The sequence below is a fragment of the Rhododendron vialii genome, chromosome 13a, assembly GCF_030253575.1.
Source record: "Rhododendron vialii isolate Sample 1 chromosome 13a, ASM3025357v1".
Classification (NCBI taxonomy): Eukaryota; Viridiplantae; Streptophyta; class Magnoliopsida; order Ericales; family Ericaceae; genus Rhododendron; species Rhododendron vialii.
In genome coordinates, this window is record NC_080569.1 from 22870017 (window position 1) to 22888977 (window position 18961).

General features: G+C 37.8%; 1 long non-coding RNA gene across 1 annotated transcript; it reads right to left on the minus strand.

Annotated features, from left to right (window-relative positions):
- Nucleotides 1-819: 819 nt before the first annotated feature.
- LOC131313450 (uncharacterized) lies at nt 820-18898 on the minus strand. The gene is made up of 6 exons (XR_009196200.1): nt 18721-18898; nt 18499-18593; nt 16648-16768; nt 14251-14391; nt 1846-10314; nt 820-1181 (listed from the first exon to the last, which is right to left on the minus strand). It is a non-coding gene; the product is annotated as an uncharacterized LOC131313450 (long non-coding RNA).
- Nucleotides 18899-18961: the final 63 nt, after the last annotated feature.

Below are 18961 nucleotides of genomic sequence, written 5' to 3' on the forward strand. Positions count from 1 at the left end.
AACACATAATATTTTTTCAAAAAAAATTGAGCTCCTTTTATAGAATTTGACTTTTTATAAATTAAAAATATGGTTAAAAAATTAAGCGCTCATATTTTCAATCCGTTTGAGCCGGGTTGAAAATCTTATTTTTTTGATCATTTTATTCTAAAAGGTCATAATTAATTTTTGTCTCTACAACTCTCATAATCAAATATTTGCTTTACAGGGTCCCAAACAAAAAGTAGATACTTAATTATGAAAGCTCTAAAGATAAAATTAATTTGACGTACCTGTCACCCAAGAAAAAAATATAAGCTTGCACATCATGCTCATCTCTAACTCGCATTGCATAAAATTAAAAAATTCATTTACCAGAGAAGGAGATGTGGACTCAAAAATACTATCATCTACGTAAATTTGAACTACAAGTAAATGCTTTCCCTTATGCTGGACATACAACGTTTTATTGACACTCAATCAAACAAAGTCTTTACTTGAACAAAAAAATGGTCAACCTCTCATACCATGCTCGGGGAGCTTGTTTTAACGCATAGAGTGCTTTGTTTAAACAATACACGTGGTCAATTTTGTGTGGATAATATGAAACAACTACATAATATGGATAGATTCTAGCCTAGCTACAGGAGCGAATGTTTCATCAAAATCAATTCCCTCAACCTGCGTATATCCTTGAGCTACAAGACGTGCTTTATTTCTAACTACAATACCTTGTTTGTTAGATTTTGTGTGTGTGTGTGTGTGTGTGTTGCGGGGGGGCGTGTGGTTGGGGAGGAGGGGTCTTAGGAACTAATTCCCCAACATTATTGCACTCCAACTGATGTAACTCTTCTTGCATTGCATCAAACCAACATTCATCAATTAAGGCTTCCTTAATATTTTTTGGCTCAACTAAAGAAACCATCAATTAAGGCTTCCTTAATATTTTTTTGCTCAACTAAAGAAACATAACAAACATACGATATCTCATCCCTAAGCTGCCTGCGAATTTTCATTGGGTCCACAACATTTTCGATTACCTGAGTTGTGGGATGATTGAGCTTTACTCAAGCTGATGGGTTCAATGGTAGTATCTCGTCATGAATTTCACAATCCTGCTCATCATCTTTTTGCTCTTCTTTTGGAATATCTGCATCTAGATTATCGTCGCTTGAATTTGACTCTTCCACGTCACCTGTGTCCTGATCACTCAAAATCTCATACATATCGGTAGAGATAATGTCTGTTTCATTTAATGGACTTTCATCAACTACAACATTTACGGACTCCATGAAACTGCGAGTACGATTATTATAGACTCTAGATGCTCTATTATCTGTGGAATAGCCTAGGAAAATTCTTCTAGAATCGAACTCACCTAAATGCTCCATCTCTCATGATAAAGCATTTGCTGACAAGTTTTAAAGTACTTAACATTTGGTATTTTACCTTTCCATAGCTCATAGGGTGTTCATAGTACCAGGTCTAAGACACGATTGATCACATAACAAGGAGCCGTCTGCCCAAAACCTACAACAATTTTCCTAGCATGTAGCATAACTCGCGCCATTTCTTGTATAACACAAATTTTCCTCTCAACCACATCATAATGTTGTGGAGTTTTAGGAGCTGAAAACTCATGCCGAATACCGAGTTCATCACAAAAGTTGGCATATTCTGAATTTTCAAACTATTTTCCATGATTTGAACAAATACGAGTAATACCAACCGATTTTCATTCCTTTCTCATTCTGAATATGTTTAACATGAACTTTAAACATAGATATAGTCTCGGATTTTTCACAAAGAAACCTTACCCTAGTAAAGCGAGAAAAATCATCTACAACAAAAATATATATTTTTTACCTACAATGCTTTCCACTCTAAAAGGGCCCATCAAATCTATGTGAAGAAGTTCAAGAGGCCTCTTAGTAGAGCTATCCCAATGGACTTTTTGTGAGTTGCCTTGATTTGCTTACGAGTTGGCAAGGACCACAAACATGATTTTTCGATTTGCTGAATATCGGCACACCTCTAATCAATTCACATTTAGTCAATATAGATAAATCCTTATAATTAATGTGACCAAGACGTTGGTGCCAAAGTTTAGTGTCGCTTAACTTAATAGAGTGACACGTTATCTCACTAGTAGGGAGTATGCCATAACTATTATCATTAGTACGAGTACCATGCATGACACTATTTCCTTCTTAATCCAAAATATAACAGTCAATTTTAGAAAATCGAACTTCATGATGAGAATCACACATTTGGCTTATACTAAGTAAATTAGCTTTTAATCCGTCCACTTATAGAACATTTTCAAGGCAAGTTATCCTAGGAGCTCGTATGGTCCCTCTACCTACAACTTTTGAAGTGTTCCCATCACCAAAAGTCATTATACCTCCGTTATAATTTTCAAAACTAACGAACACAGACTTGTCTCCAGACATATGACAAGAACAACCATTGTCAAGATACCACATATGGGAATTACGAGCTTTAAAAGTAGTGTGAACAAAAATAAAGCACAAATCTCTTTTTCTAACCCAAATCTGTCTAGTTCGAATTTTACCAAAATTCTTTTGATTTTCAAAGATTTTGACTTTAAGCTCTTGACCTTTTTGTACTTAAAAAGACTGGGCATAATATTTCCTATACTGCCATCCTTGGTTGTATCTTTATAGTGTCAAAAACCTTAGGGTAGCCATGCAATTGAAAACATTTTGGTTTAATGTGACCTTTAATCTGACAAAAGTGACAAATGGAGTGAATTTAGCAAAACTGCCATTTCTAATATTATGAGCCTTTCCAATCACATTTTTAGCCGTATCTATACTACGGAGTTTCGGCATTACCTTCTTTGATTCCAACTCATTCAGTTGGTTTACCTCCGACTGTTTTTGAGGACAAAGTTTCATATAATCCAAGCCTTGTTTTGTCACTTGCCGGTCTTTGTCTGCTCAGAATATTATCCAATGTCCTTGACCGTGTATTCAAATGCTCAAATAGAATATTAGCATTATCAATCTCAACATTTAACAAATTTATTTACCGTCCGAGGCAGTGTTTAACTCAATCAAGACCCAATTCTTTTCTTGCAAACTCTCAACTTCCTTACTCGGCTGCTCTTTCTCACTAGTGACATTGCTCAACAACCCTTTCAATTCTACCACTTGTTTCTTAACTGTCGCTAATTCCACATTAGACTTATTATAATTTTCAGCCAACTTTAAGTTAGTCTCATTAATCTTCATACTCTCCGTATACAAAATATCATAGGAATCTTTTAACTCATCAAAACTTAAGACTTCTTCACTTTCCTCGTTATCACTAAAGTTTGACTACAAAGAAGCTCCAAACGCCATAAAATTTGTACTCCCTCCGTCCTAAATTGTTTGTTCGGTCCGCAAAACAATAACTTAAAAATAATGAAAAATTTTCAAGAAAAAAATCAAACTTTTTTCACAAATTAAAAATACTCATTGATATCTAGCAAGCTGTTGAAAAACTTTTGAATTTTTCTTGCAAAAACTGTATTATTTTTAACACTCCGTTTTGCGAACCGGACAAACATTTTGGGACAGAGTGAGCATTATCTACTTGTTCTTCCTCAGAGTTATCAGACTCACTATCGTCATCCCAGATTATATTGCCTTGAAGTTAGTCTTTTTCTTCAACTTATTAATGCATTCATGTGCAACATGACCATAACCATGACACTCATAACATTTAGGACCTGCAAGAGGACCTTCTATCCCTTTCTTTTCTTTACAACTCAAAAACTACTTTTTCCTTTGTTTCCGAATTTCTTATTCCCATCACTACCAGCCACATTCTTCTTAAGAACTTTTTGAATTTTTTGGTAAATAAAGCCATTGCCTCAAGATCACATTCACCGTCACAATCTAAATCCCTAGACTCGCTTTGGGAGCTTGAAAAAGCGATCAGCTTAGCCGAAGGTTCAATTTTAGATTTTTGAAACTCAAGTTGTGACACATCAGCTTCATGCTTCACAAGTTTGGAGGAGGCCTACCGCTTCTTCAACAGATTTTCATTGAGTTTACGTTTACCCTTAAGCATAGTGACCTTCATCTTAAACCGTTCAGGCAAGGATCTCAATATTTTCTTAATTACCATAAAAGGAGGAGTAGGCTCACCGAGGGTTTCACAACTATTGATAATAGCAATCAATTTTGAGTAAAATCGGTTAAACGTATCATCCTCTTGCATTTTGATTATCTCAAATTCAGTAGTTAGTCTTTTTAACTTAAATTGTTTAACAACATCCATTCCCACATGACAAGTTACTAAAATATTCCACGCTTCTTCTGCAATCTCGCAATTAGCAATCTTACAATGCTCATTAACATCAACACCACTAAATAATATATCTAAGGCACGATTATTAGCCTACAAAGCCACCTTTTCCGTGGTAGATAGTTCAGAAGTAAGCTTGGGGACCTTTTTTTCCTCTACTGTTTTCATGGGAAGGCTATACCCCCTGATGCAAGAATTCCAAACCTCCTCATTCACAGACCTCGTAATAGCCTCAATTCTAGATTTTCAATAATCAAAATTTTCACTATCCAAGATAGGTGTGTAACTAGACGGATGATTCATGTTGGTGTTCAGATTCATTATTGCTAAGGAGATGCTCTAGGAAGAAATCCTAAAAAAATGAGCAACCCACTCTGATACCACTTATCGGACTGCTTTTCTACAATCTTTCCTAAAACTAATTGGTGTTAGGGAGAGCTTCAATTAAGTCTTTTTATGACATTCGACATCGCACCCGCAAGTTTGCTTTTAGAGTAATCGTAGGGAGTGGCATCTTGTAACCAAATCCACGAGGGCACTTCAGGCCCAACACTTTTAAATTGGAGCAACATATATTTTAGACCCATAAAACGTAATCGATCTAACAAGATTTTGACAAATTTTGTCCTCGGTAGCTAGTAGCCCTCTACTGTTAATCACTTTTTCATTGACAAGTACTCATCTACTAGGAGCTACAATCTGTGGCCAGTAGTCTCGTTAACCTACTAGGAACACTATTTTTCCGTTTTCGTAATTTGAAATGTACACTTTCAGAGTTCTTATTATTTAGTGATCAAAATTCTTACATCTCCAAGGAATCACTATCTCACTTTCAAATTTCTGTTAGTCAAAACACCTATTAACTTTCATTTGTTTATCATTATTTTTCCTTCACATAACTAGTAGTTTAAACCCCTACCAACTTACATGTGTTTTTCTCGTGTGGTCAGTAGTCATAAACTATTAGGAAGTAAGAACCACTTCTTTATTTCTATCTCATAAAGCAAACATGGTATGTATACTTTTAACCGAAGCAACACGCAAATTTCTTGATCTATAAAGATGATCCAATTCTTTCAAGCAGGGCGACATTAATTTGAGGAAACAAGTACACTTCGGATCTAATACGTAAATTTTGATCTATATCAACCCGACGTAACATCGAATCCACTTCCAAAACTAATTAAGGCAGTAATTATTTCTCACTACTTGACTTATTAGATGAAAAGGGCTTTTCTTTTGAATCAGCGTGACATATATGTGAGACCCATCAAAGATACGTGGTCCAACAAAATTTTGGCAAATTCCATCATGGGTAGTGTCACGGAGCTGTTTTTCGCCTAGAAATTTTGCCGGTGATGGCACCAAGTTTGCCAGCAACTTGGTCTCAACCAATTAGTGTTTACTCACACACTCCGTTTATGTTTGAACATCTAGAACACACCCAAGAGCTACAGGAACTGTCCCAACCTTTATTAAGCACCAACTTACAAAGGAAACACTCAAGAATCTAGACAGAACATCCCTCTGCCTTAGGCTACGAAAATGCCTTGCCTAAATAGGCTATACAATCCAAAACGTGACCACCAAGTACATGAGATCATGGGGCAAACCCATGATCTTGTAGTTGACACCCCCTACTACCCTAGGGCTGTGCTAGCTTAGCCAGAATCAGCCAGCACACTGGATTTTGAATCCACCTGGAACTGCCCGTAACTGCCTCTGCCTTCTCTGCCTTGGACACTTGTCCACGGCTTCAACAACGTGCAGAATTACTGAGTCACCGACAACTGCCAACAACTGCTCGTTTCTGCCCGGGACACCTGTCCATTGCTACCAACAACATATGCAGAAATCTGTAACCGTCGTTAACTGTTTTGCCTGATCCAACTCACGCCTACCATGCCAATTTCGTGATCTAACCCCAGCTCCAAGTACTTGGCCGTTTTGCTGATTGCATTGTCCCACAAGCCTGCTTCCCGTTTAGCATCCATGCCTCGATATCATCGGGCCCGTTAGTAGCGGTGAGCGAGAGCGGGTTGGGGGTTTGAAGAAAAACAAATATGAAGCTTCGTTCCTCAGCAAAGTGTTCACTTCTTTTTTGCCAGGTTTCATTCAATTTGTTGTGGATGATGGAAAAACCAACAAGCTACGGCTTCAAAGCAACCCTTTTTATTAAAAGAAAAGGAGAAAGGGCTTCTTCTTTTTTATAGAGAGAGGGGTTTAGTAAGGGGGGCGGAGCTTGAAGAGTGAAGGTCAGTCTCAAAAGAGTAAGGGGAAGGCCTTACGTCTATTACTCTTATTACTCTATTCCGGACCTTAGGAAGGAATGCCGGACAGGGGGATCCCTCCAGAGCTAGAAGGGAGCTAGCAAGGAAAGGAAGAGAAGGAAGCTAGCAGGAGCCAGAATCAGAATCAGACCTGTAAGCCAGACTAGTTTACGAAGGCAATCCAATCTGTTGAGACTATGGCGCCGATCTACTGGTGCCCCCGCCTCCACTTCTCCCGCTCATGGCCATAGGTATGTACCCAGACGGGATAAACGTGTTGCTACTTTTGCTTATGCTTATGGGTAAGAAAGTGGTGCTTTGAACGAATCGTCTTAGCTGCTACACTAGGAAGAGTCTATTGCTCTTTAAGGCCAAATAGAAAAGACTGAATTAGTGAAGTATGGCATCAGTCAAGGAACTGATTGACCTAACTAAGTAGGCGAGTGTGGGATTTGAGGAAGAGAAGGGAATGAAGCCAATCTTTCCTAATTATATTAAATAGAAAAAGCTCTTTGTGTAAAAATAGGAAAGGAACTTGTACAGTCATGCCAGCTCCGAACAAGGTTCCTGGTCTTTCAAAGCTAGAAGTTAAAGCGGGCATTCATACTTGGATTCTTATTGGAATCCTTCACATGCATCACGACAGCCACTTGCCTAAGGGACTAGTGCCGACACCATCGGGTCACCTTGTAAAGACATGACTGCCTCACGCCTTCGTTTCTACTGATTGGCTACGGTGCAAGGTGCCACTGCTAGCCAAGCTTAGCACGCATTGGAAATCAAGGTGCTAACAGGTAGCTATTAGCCCTCTACTACGAAATCACTTATTTAGGAACAAGTAGCTCTACACTAGGAGCAACATGTTGTGGCCAGTAATCTCGTTAACCTGCTAAGAACCATTGGTTTTCCGATTTCATAATCTGAAATCCTAACTTTCAGAATTCTTATCATTTGCTGATTAGTAGACCTTACACCCACTAAGAGTCACTGTTTTCCTTTCACATGAATAGCAGGGTAGTTTTGAAATCACATTTACGGGAGCTTTTAAGGGCATACCCATTTTTCCTTTTCACAACCCCAAAAGGTTTTGTATTACAATTCTCTTCCCCCTAATACCAAATCTTTTAGTCTATGTTTGGTTCAATGGTATCAATGTTTGAACGAAATGGAATGCAATGAATGGGAACCCGAAAAAATGGAATGGAATAAGGTTCGAATGATGATTCGTTTTTCTACGTTTGGTTGTTCATAGGAATGGGGATGAAATATATTTGCTATTTTTTGTAGTGAAATAACTATGATAGTTATATAAGCAATGAAATTAAGAAAAGAGGATATGTTAGATGTCATTTCTAAGTGCAAAATTTATGTCTCGGTTACAAAATCCCACAGCATACAACATTAACGCCCAATGGATAACATGAAAATTTTAGATCAAACATTTCCCAGAAAGACATAAGACTTAGGAACGACAATTTGAACCGAACCAATGGGTACCCAAACCGTAACCGAAAATTTTCCCCAAACCATAACCGAAATTTTCCCCGTGGATATGGGTATGGTTGAGGCCTTGGATAACCGAATGGGTATCGGTTCGGTCATGGTTTAACTGTTACCCGAACCAAACTCTTAAATATATATAATATCCAATATATATTGTCTATTACATATAATATAATATCATATATGGAGAGATAGTCCGAAAATCCTAGGGCTTTCACAGTTTCACATATTTGCTTCTCACAAAGGCATAGCGCCGCTTCAGAGGCCAACCTCCCTCTTCCCCGTCGATCTCCCTCCCTCCTATCCGTCTGATCTGCCTCCTCTCTGTCTGGCCTCGATCTCGCTCTCTCTCGCTTTCATATAACTCGAGTGGAACTCTCCCTCTGTCTAAACTTCATCCCCTCTTTGGGATTTAATGTTTGTTTTTTTTTTTTAATTTATATGGAGCTCGTGTTTGGAGAAATGGGTCTTCTTCTTCTTCTTCTTCTTTCTTCTACTATTACTACTATGTTCCTCATGCTCAGATCTGTAGCTGTCACTTGTGTATGAATCTAGTATGTTTTCTCTCCTGTACTCCAATTGCAGGTAGGAAGAAGAGATGTTTTCGTAAAGATCTATAGCTGTTCCTTATGTTTAAATCGGGTATCCATTCAGTTCGGGGAATACCCGAAACCCATTTGGTTCGTTTATGGGGCAACTAATCTCTACCCATTCGGTTATCGGGGCGGATTCGGGTACGTGTATATTTTCGGGTATCGGGTACGATTATCCGTATATCCGCCCCGTTGCCATCCCTTTAAAAGTAGAGTGGTAGTTTACTTGATTGAAGAATTGGGTTGCTGATTGTCTACAGGAAATTGGTAGGGTATGAGATATGACAGAGGAAGTTTGACAATAATGTTAGATATTGGTTACCACTTACCAACAAAACAATCACAGAAGATGGACTTAAGGGAGTGAAAAAGACGAGTTGGGGGATGGAGATGACCTCTTTGGAGTGGTGGAGACACTCGAGACAGTCTTCTCTGAGAAGAGAGCAGTCATTGGGTTCCCTGCAACGAGACATGCACTAGCTGATGTACATCCAGAAATCATAGCACCTCCCTTTGTTTCCTGTTATCCCCCATCCAGATGCCATCACTCTCCCTCTCTTTGCAAGCTAGATAGAGGTTACAGAAACAGTAACACAAAACAGTGACTAAAACAAACAAATTTCAAGAAAGAAATTGAGCGACTCGAGATAAACCTTTTGCACATAACGTATATTTATAGGGAAGCCATAAAGATTGAAAAAACATAACAATGCCCACCTTAGGATCTACACATTTAACACCTTTAGATATACAACACAACACAAACCTCATCCACAAGCATAGAGAGAGAACATAAACGACTACAGGTCTTTTAGCTTGATTGATTTCAACACACAAACACAGAGGGAGAGATTAAAAGTTACCCTTGATTTTATTGGAAATCACACTGATGCATAGAAGATGGAGATGTCAAAGATTAGGGCTTTGAGATAGGTGAGGAGGAAATGTGGTAAACAGTATAGGGGTAACTAATAAGATAGCGTGTAAGCTAATGTACATTATCTTGTAGTACGCCCTCTCCTTAATTCGCATCTTCATGGATTTGCAAGTCCCATGAGTTCTAGGGTCCGCTTGTCTCGGCGTAAAACATTTTACAACATATAATATTTTCCATGCAAAGTGTTTCGCACACAACAAACTTTTTCTTTTTCTTTTCTGGTGCTTGGTCGACGCTTGGAAAAGAATTTCCAGAACAAAACTTTTCCATCATTTGGCTAGAAAAGTAATTTTCAAGTAAAGGTTACGAACTCACCTACAATAGTATGTCAAAAATAGAACCTCCCAAGCACTTTTAAACCTCCACGTTAAAAAACAAAAAGTAGTACATTTACCATCCCGTAAAAGCTCGTTAAAAAAATCCAACTACATAATGAAAATTCCATATCCCTATCTAACATCCAGTCTATGAATTCCAAACCTAACAAAAGCATTAAGGCCAATAAGCACATAAAGGTTTCATGAGTGCTGTGACAGCGGTGTACGAAACCAAAGAAAATAGTAAATCCTTCTAAACCAACCCAAAGAAGTCAATTCTTAATATATGTTCTTCAAACTTACCGCAAACTAGTGAGAAAATCTTCAATTATTTAGTACTTTTGAAGGCTAGAACCACCCGGACCACCCGGTAGTCTAATGAGCTCTGCATACAACTGCAGAATTGCAATCAAAACAATCAAAAAACACAAGTGAATTGTTTCCATCGATCACTGAAAGCGGGAAGTGGTGAACCAATCACCCAGAATCTCACATTATGCCCAAGTCCAACCATATGTAAGGAAATCATCACTTGATCTCTCACAGGAATGTGAAAAGTTGGTTGGAAGAATCATTTTTTATTGAAAGTCTCGCAAATCTATGAAAATCCCAAAGGACACAACCATATCTTTTTCGAGAGTGATATCAGACGGTACATATAGTGCTTATTACTAGCCTACAACATTCTATTTATATAATTCTCCTCTCTCAGTCTCTCGTGACAAGCTATGACCTAGGTATATATCACGGATAAGGGTCCTAATTTTAAAAATTCCAATGACTGCAACACCTCTAGCTACCGCTTATGTGGCGGCTTCAATTACTGCAACTTCACTTAAGTTCGCATCAATTCGATCCTTATCCATCTACGCAGAATAATAATATTCTAAAAAAACAAAGCTCATTATGCATAAAACCTCTCTGTACAAGAGCTAATTAGAAACTAGTATTTTGGACAAATCTTGCCCCAACTATACTAAGGTAGTGAATTTATTGAACACACCCAGTAAAGGGTAAAGCACAGAAGCTAATGCCGAGGCCAATCAAGTCACAAAACGGAGAATTCATTCTGAGCAATAAGCATAAAGGCACTGCTTGAGGCCCCAAGAAAATGCTAAAAAAGAAAGGGCCCCCATAAGGGGTAGGGTGTTCCTGCATCAAATTGATTGACTCATGGTGTGTGGATCGGACATCCCAATACTCCAGGAGGAAGTGTTTATTTTACTAGACCCCAACCGTATTACTATGTTTAAAGATCTAATTTACCCATAACAAAATGCAAACAGAAAACAGAGAGAGAGAGAGAGAGAGAGAGAGAGAGACGGCGACCAGTGAGGGAGAGAAGGTTTGTGCCTGTTCAATTTCAAGATTTTGGAAAAGGAAATTGGTTCATTCAACAGATTTTGGAAAAGGAAATTGGTTCAGAAAATTAAAAAGACAAAACCAAAAATATGAGATAGAGAAACCCAACAACCAAAAAGGATTCAGATCATACCCTTAGAGACTCCAACAAAATTCGAACGACAGATTCAATTTCGAATCCTTATGAGTCCGCATGGTTTGATCGGCCACATCAACGGCATAATCGTTGCACATGCATAAAGGCTCGTTTGCTTACCTATAATCAAACATGCAAGAGAGAGAGGGAGAGAGAGAGAGAGAGAGGAAGTTATACAAAACCCAATTTGAGACAGAGGGATGAATTTTGATTCAGTTCTGCTGCAATTTAACGTGAAATCTTTAACCTATTCCTTGGCTTTTTTCCAAATTTTGTGTCACAAATCAAGAAATTGTGAAAGCAAACAGAACTGCAATTGAGTAGTTTGAGAGAGAGAGAGAGAGAGAGAGAGAGAGAGAAACAGTACCATTGTTTGCGTGAATAAGAAAATAGAAAGGAATTGTTCGAGGTTTGGGAAACTTTTTTTTTTTTTTTTGGGCAGTTATTGTTTCTGAGTAGTAACGGGGGTGAGTAGTTAAATTGAGAAGTTACTATTTTGCCCAAACTTTAACCACCCATGAGATTAGGAAACAGATCAATAAGGGGGGCAATTTTGGGAAACACTTTCGTGACACGGCTTCAAAAAAAAGGTCACACCAAATGGTGCTCTCTTTACGCATTGTAGACTAGATTATTTGCATCACAGTGAGACATTAAGTACATCAACACACAATATCATGAACAAAACCATTGAAACCAATACCTTCCGCTTTGTGTTGCTGAAAAAAACAGTCTGGGTGATGGAAAGGGTATCATAAAGATCACACAAAGTATCAAACTTCCACACCTTCCTTTCTACTGCAACGAAAAACTGCTTGATACCCTGTAATATTTGGAAAATATAGTAAAAAGCAATCAACAAGGAATGAAATTTGAATTTTAGATTCTCAAAACTCAAAAGGAAGATAAAGAGCAAAAGAAAAGTTACCTAACTCATCACGTTTAACAAGAATCCTAACAGGACCGGTCATAAATTTGCTTGTCATTTCCAAAATGTTATTAGGAAGGGTAGCAGATATCAAAACCACCTGCAATAAATTTCAAATATCAAACATTTTAAATATTCAACCATGCCACTCCCTGCAGGATCGGACACATCGCCATGTCTAAGCAGTGAACTACTGTAATGCAAACCCAAATTATGTCCCAGCACAAGCTAGGTGCATGCTTAGATAAGTAACTACAAACAAAATTGTCATAAACCAGCATCAGGAACACATGAACCATGACAAAGATTTTCATTACTAAACTAAATCACCCTTCTTGTTAAAAAAAAACTAAATCATCCCTAAATCCCGAATGCAATACCAATATCTATCCACAGAGAGAGAGAGAGAGAGAGAGAGAGAGAGAGAGAGAGAGAGAGAGAGAGATACTTGAAGCTCACCTGAAGCTCTTGTGGCAGGTATATGTAGACCTCATAAATTTGATCCTTAAAACCTCGGCTTAGCATCTCATCAGACTCATCCTGTTGCAATATCGATTACATAGAAATGATTCCCCAAATGAATATCCTCAACATTTAACAATAATCTCTACAAAAAGAACCAGACACAGAGAAAAATACAGAAATAACTAAATGGGAAAACACACAATAACATGAAGTTATACTCACAAGAACCAACATTTTGATAGCTCTAGTCTGCAATGTTTTCCACTTGATCATGTCACAAACTCTCCCAAAAGTTCCAGACAAAGAAAGAACACCACTTTCTAGTCTTCTAATATCCTCACCAACACTTTTGCGACCAATGCATGCATGGGAAGGTATATTTATGAAATTCTCAAGGGCTAATATTCAACCTACTTAACATTGAATCCACATGTTCCAAAATCAATGGAGGCAACAGGACTTATGAGATGAATTATGTCTTTCTTTTGAATCAGAGAAAAATATGGTTTAAACCTATCAAAGATACTTGGCCTAACAAGATTTAGACAAACTGTCACGGTAGCCGGTAGCCCTTTACTAGGAATCACTTTTTCAGTGACCAGCTACATATTGTGGCCGGTAATTTTGTTCACCTACTATCAACCATTGTTTAACCGGTAACATAATATGACATGCACAGAGTTTTTGTTACTTCGTGACCTACTAGGAATCACTATTTTCTTTTTACATGACTAGTCTAAACACCTACTAATTGTCCTGTGTTTATCACTTTTATTTCCTTCATTTAACTAGTTGTTTAAACACCTACTAAGCGTCACGTATTTATCTTGTGTGGTCAGTAGTCACACACTACTAGGAAGTAGGAACCATTTCTTTATTTCCATCTCATCAAGCAAACATGATCTTTTTATTTGCAACCGAAGCAAAACGTAAGTTTCAGGAACCACTTCTTTATTTGCATCTCATATAGCAAACATGATCCTTTTATTTTCAACCGAAGCAGAACGCAAATTTCGGGAACCACTTCTTTATTTGCATCTCATCAAGCAAACATGGTCCTTTTATTTTCAACCGAAGCAAAACGCAAATTTCGGGATCTTTAAAATTGATCCAATTTTTTCAATGACGGCGACATTGATTCGAGGCAACATACTTATTGGATCAAGTACGTAAGCTTTGATCCGTATTTGAGCGAGGAAACATCGATTCAAGGAAACAAGTACATTTTGGATCTAGTATGTAAACTCTGATTCGTACTAAACCATCATAACATCGCATCCACATGTTCCAAAACCAATCGAGGCAACAAATATTTCTTAATACTGGGCACTTCGTAGGTTCTTCAAAAGCAGCCACACCTTCCTTGAAATGAATGGTCCTTGTTTGTGATAAATACAAAGAAAAATTCAATGACAGGATGTGAAAAGATAAATTGACTACCTGAAGTTTCCAACCACAAAGCCCATAGTTGAATTGCCCTGCAGAGAATTTCCAACCAAGAACTCGCATTTGTTATGATATCCACTTTCAAGTGATGATTCAAGTACACCCTCAAATTTGCATGGAAGACCACCTGTTGGACTTAAAATGGAAAGGGGCAGCCATGTTACTTCTAATTATTTTCATTCAGCTCCAATCAAAAGAAACTGTATAACATACTAACATTGAAGAGAACATTTTGCATGTCTTATAGGCCGGCAGTTGAGTGCTTCCTATATATGAGCTTAACACCTCGCAATTATAGCGTCTATGCCAATCTATTTTCATCACTTGACAGGCAGAAAGTTTAAAGAACGAATCTTTGATACTAAATTTCCAAAATGGGCCTTTGTCTTGTTTGGATTTTTTTTTTCCCAGCGGAAAGTTATCATTCTTAAATACAGTTGAAAAGAAGGGAAGCTATACCAAAGCTTTTTACTTTCCAAATAAAGACACTCGGAATGGGACTTCCTGAAAAAGAAAATTACATCAAATGCTACAAAATATGCAGTTTGATATCTTTTCAGTTGCATATCCAAAATAAGAGCTGTACGTCTGTCCCTATTTCCCTAGATTTAAGAATCCACTCGGGAAGTGAAACCCCATTTGGGCAAGCTTTACATTCATTCTGAGTCTGCACAAAGCCTGAAAGAACAAAAACGTTATAACAGCTCATTGGGTATCACTCATCACAAAATAATAGCTACAATGATTACCTTTTTAGCTATTACTAATGGTGTCAGCACGTGCGTTGCACATCGTATGTTCGTTTGCCCAACCATTAGGCATAGTAATTTTGTTTGGAGCTGGGTGTCTCAATAAGTTCGGAGACATCAAATATTAAAATATAGTAATGGTTAGTGCTTATGATTGTAATGGTTCAATGTATGATTGTATTCCACTAACGTCTCTAAGGGAAACTAAAATTTTCAAAGACTGAATCTCACCCTTGCGAAAAGCCTTTGTACTGTAATTTGATCCAATGTACACAACTTACAAATAAGGCCGCCAAGGGTTTCCTTTGAAAGTAATCATTATTAAAAAGTGAAAACCAAAATAGAAGTGCACATAAATTAAGAGTAAACATTCGAAATAATCATTTGACTATTGGAAGAGTTTTTTTTCTTGAGTGGGTCTTTATGATTAGCATTATTTTATTATTCTAGTCGATCTGGTGGTTCAACAATGCTACCTGGAGGAAGCAAGAAAACATACTATACATAAGCCCATTTTATTACAAAGGAATGGTGCAGTTAGCAAAATGAGTGTGCATTGTACCTCAATGTGTGGTCGCATATAGGTATTCCATTGAGTACTTTTACACTCTGACAATCCTTGCATATGAGTCACCTTGCCATTTCCTTTGTTAGCCTGAGATTCCATCATTACCTTTGATGTTTTTTTTCCCCTTCCAATAGTTTCTCGGTCTGAAAATTTTTAATTCTTGAAATGTGAAAATATATAAAAATCTGATTCCCTAGGTTGAAAATACGTATATGTTACAAATCCTGAGAGAAAGGAACTCAACCTACCTCCTAAAATGGTAATGCGACCAACTGAAAGCAAAAAGCCTTGTGCCAGTAAACTGCTGAAAGACGAATCTAATTTGACTACAATCTTCCAACTTGGAGAGAACTTTACTTCTTACCAAACATTAGATGCATCATGCACGTAAATCGCTGGAAGCACTGCTTCTAGCTATTAGGTATTGAGAACAAAGCTTGAACCCAAAACCGGTGAGCCTCTTCACTGCAAAAAAAGCAGCTAGGTTTGCATCCAGTGTCCCACGTGCCTCTTCGGGTTTGAGGAACAAAATCTTGTGATTTGGTTTGGGGCAGGTTTTGGGCTGCCAACAGTCCACTATTTGACTCTTCAAAATCCGCAAGTTAATCCTCTCAAACTTTTTCATGGTCCTCTTCACTTTACGCGATTCAACGTGTCTCCCACCGAACAAATAAACTAACAAGTGCTCGGCAAACTTCCTTTGGTCGGTTAGTAGCCAGAGAGACTGAGCTGCGTACATGTTTCCGAGAAATACATATATTCTGGAACATACGGGAAGTTCTAAGAGAGACCTCGCCATCAAAAGGGCTTTAAGAGGATTGCCTAATTGTAACTCTATGTACGCCTGGTCTGCAAGAACGGCTTGCTTGATCATATGATTCTCTCTCTGACAAATCTCTTTACCAACCGATATGAACCATCGAAAGGTGAGTTATGTACGAAAAAGTCAACGCGAGTGTTTTGTGGCTGTGTATTTGGAACTTTGCATATAAATGGACAATTACCATTTTCAAGAAACATAACGAGTTCAAATATTTTGCTTGAAAACAGTAATAGAGAAATTGTTGGATATACCTCAGCTTTTGCGTGAACAATCTACGCAAGATTGTAAGGGAACAATGAGTTGGACCTCTACTGGATGGAGTTGACAAGATGATGGGCCCCATACTGAACCACAGGATCATGCGCTTGCCATCTGGTTTACAACCAACGTAAGTATAAAAGAGAGAGAGAAATATAGAACTCAAACTTTGAGATACTAAGCCTCAGATAATGCTGGAGCTGGAATTGGTAGCGGTTAAAAACTTAAAAGCAAGCTATGTTGCCACTTTGTGCTAAAGGTTAGAACTTAGAAGATTTTAGTTGAATGGGCCGAGTTGATTATAAGTAGACAATCTAGTAAAAAGAACAGGATGAGAAACTTAAAATAAAAGGGCAAAACTAAAGTTTTGTTACTTTGGACACTCAGGTATCCTAAATGGTACACAATCTTTAAAAAAAAAAAAGTCACTCTAGATGGTGGCATGATGGCATCACAGGAAACCCTCCTATCAGTTACGAACATGGGCACTGTAAAATTAACAGTCAAGAAGAAAATAAAAGAGATTTCTAAGGTATCTAGACGAAAAAACCGCCATCATTCACAAGGAGTCCAAGCTGACCTAATGAGCAAGCCAACCAGAACATCTATAAGTAATCCGCTCCTAATACAATCACTTCCTAAAGAGTAAACAGAACACCTAAGAATGTTTCATGCCCATACATTGGCGAGTTTGTAAAAGTACCGAATGAGAGCCCCATTGTGGTACAGCGTTTCCCTCTGCATTTTCCCACAACGTACAGCTATGTGGATATCTATATTGGTGACCATGGTTTGTTTGGCCCGTCGCATAAATATTGACATTTGATTTGTCTCAGTTTCTAAGGTCAACAAATTTAGGCAAATCGCCTCTGCCAATATGCATTTTGAAGGATTACATCGGCATGTGCATTAAATACCTTTGTCTATGAAATCAAATTTCATATATATCCATCAAGCCATTGTGAAGGACCCAATATAACTGACATAGATATATGGCATTGATATCATTGGAGTTTTGTTGCCCTGCCAATGCTGCCATTCACAGCATGTTTTATGGTTATGTGCCCTCATCTTGCATATCCATTTCATCCAATGGATGTGATGCCCATTTTCCAATTCATCCCCTCTATTGACGTATACCAACAGAATTTGATTTTGACTGTTGGATCAAAAGGAACAAACCAAATACAGGAAGATTTGCTTTTCAAAGTATTCAGGAATTGCAAATAGAAATGCTTCAATCAAGAACAGTAATAAATGTTGATAATGGGTGTAACAGTAAATGATGGGTGGTTGCTGGTTGTTTTACTGTTTTGCCAAATAGTCATCTTCGACAAAGACAATAAAAGTGCAAAAAAAATAAATGTTGATTTGATAGATTAGGAAAGCAAAAATAATGTAACATGACAATTTTTGGCACAAGTTCCGAACGTTGCGATTTACCGGTTCTCCTAAATTTATTTCTAAGAACATTAAGGAAAAGTCATGAGTCAACTTTCTCTTCAAAAAGCAAGGGGGATTCTAAAAGTTAGTGCATGGTCTCCCTTCCAGCACAGTTCGAACACATAATCACATTGATTTTCGAATTAAAATTTCATTCGTGCAGCCTATCAAACACTTACCAAGCATTGTCCATTACACCAAAAGTTTACTCCATATTGATAAGATATAATCCATGCCGGATCCACTAAGGAAATTAATTGATAAGATATAATCCATACAAGCTTCTCTCGCACATTTCGTCCAACATGTAAAATGCAAGTAGAAATGGGAGCATATGGATGTTCACAATAACTGTTTCAATATGAAATTTGATGGAAGTTTTGTACACATAATATAGTTACCTATTTTGGCAAGGGAAAGCGGTGCCACGTTCAGAAGGTATTGCATCTGATTTTTGAATGTTTCAGAAAATTTGAAGATTGGAATGCCATGGGTGCTGCATTTGCAATATCATTTATAGATGATTAAACCAAAATTAACTATAAAACATATCCAACAGGAAAGCGGAAAGGAAAAATAGGAAGAAGTTGAACAGATGAAATTCAACAATCTTGATTACTTACCGCACTACCAACATTAGTTTGGTGGATTGCAGAGGCTTTTGGACTCCATGTATCTGCTACCGAATCCACGGGAAAACACTTTGTAACTCCATTCGACGGCTGAGAAAAAGATTTATTGAAAGGAAAAGAAAACTAAAATGATCAGAAGAAGAATACCCTGAGCGAGTGTGTGTGTGTGTGAGAGAGAGAGACAGGGGGAGGGATGGACAATGGATGAAGGAGTTGGGGAGGCGGCTGGGTG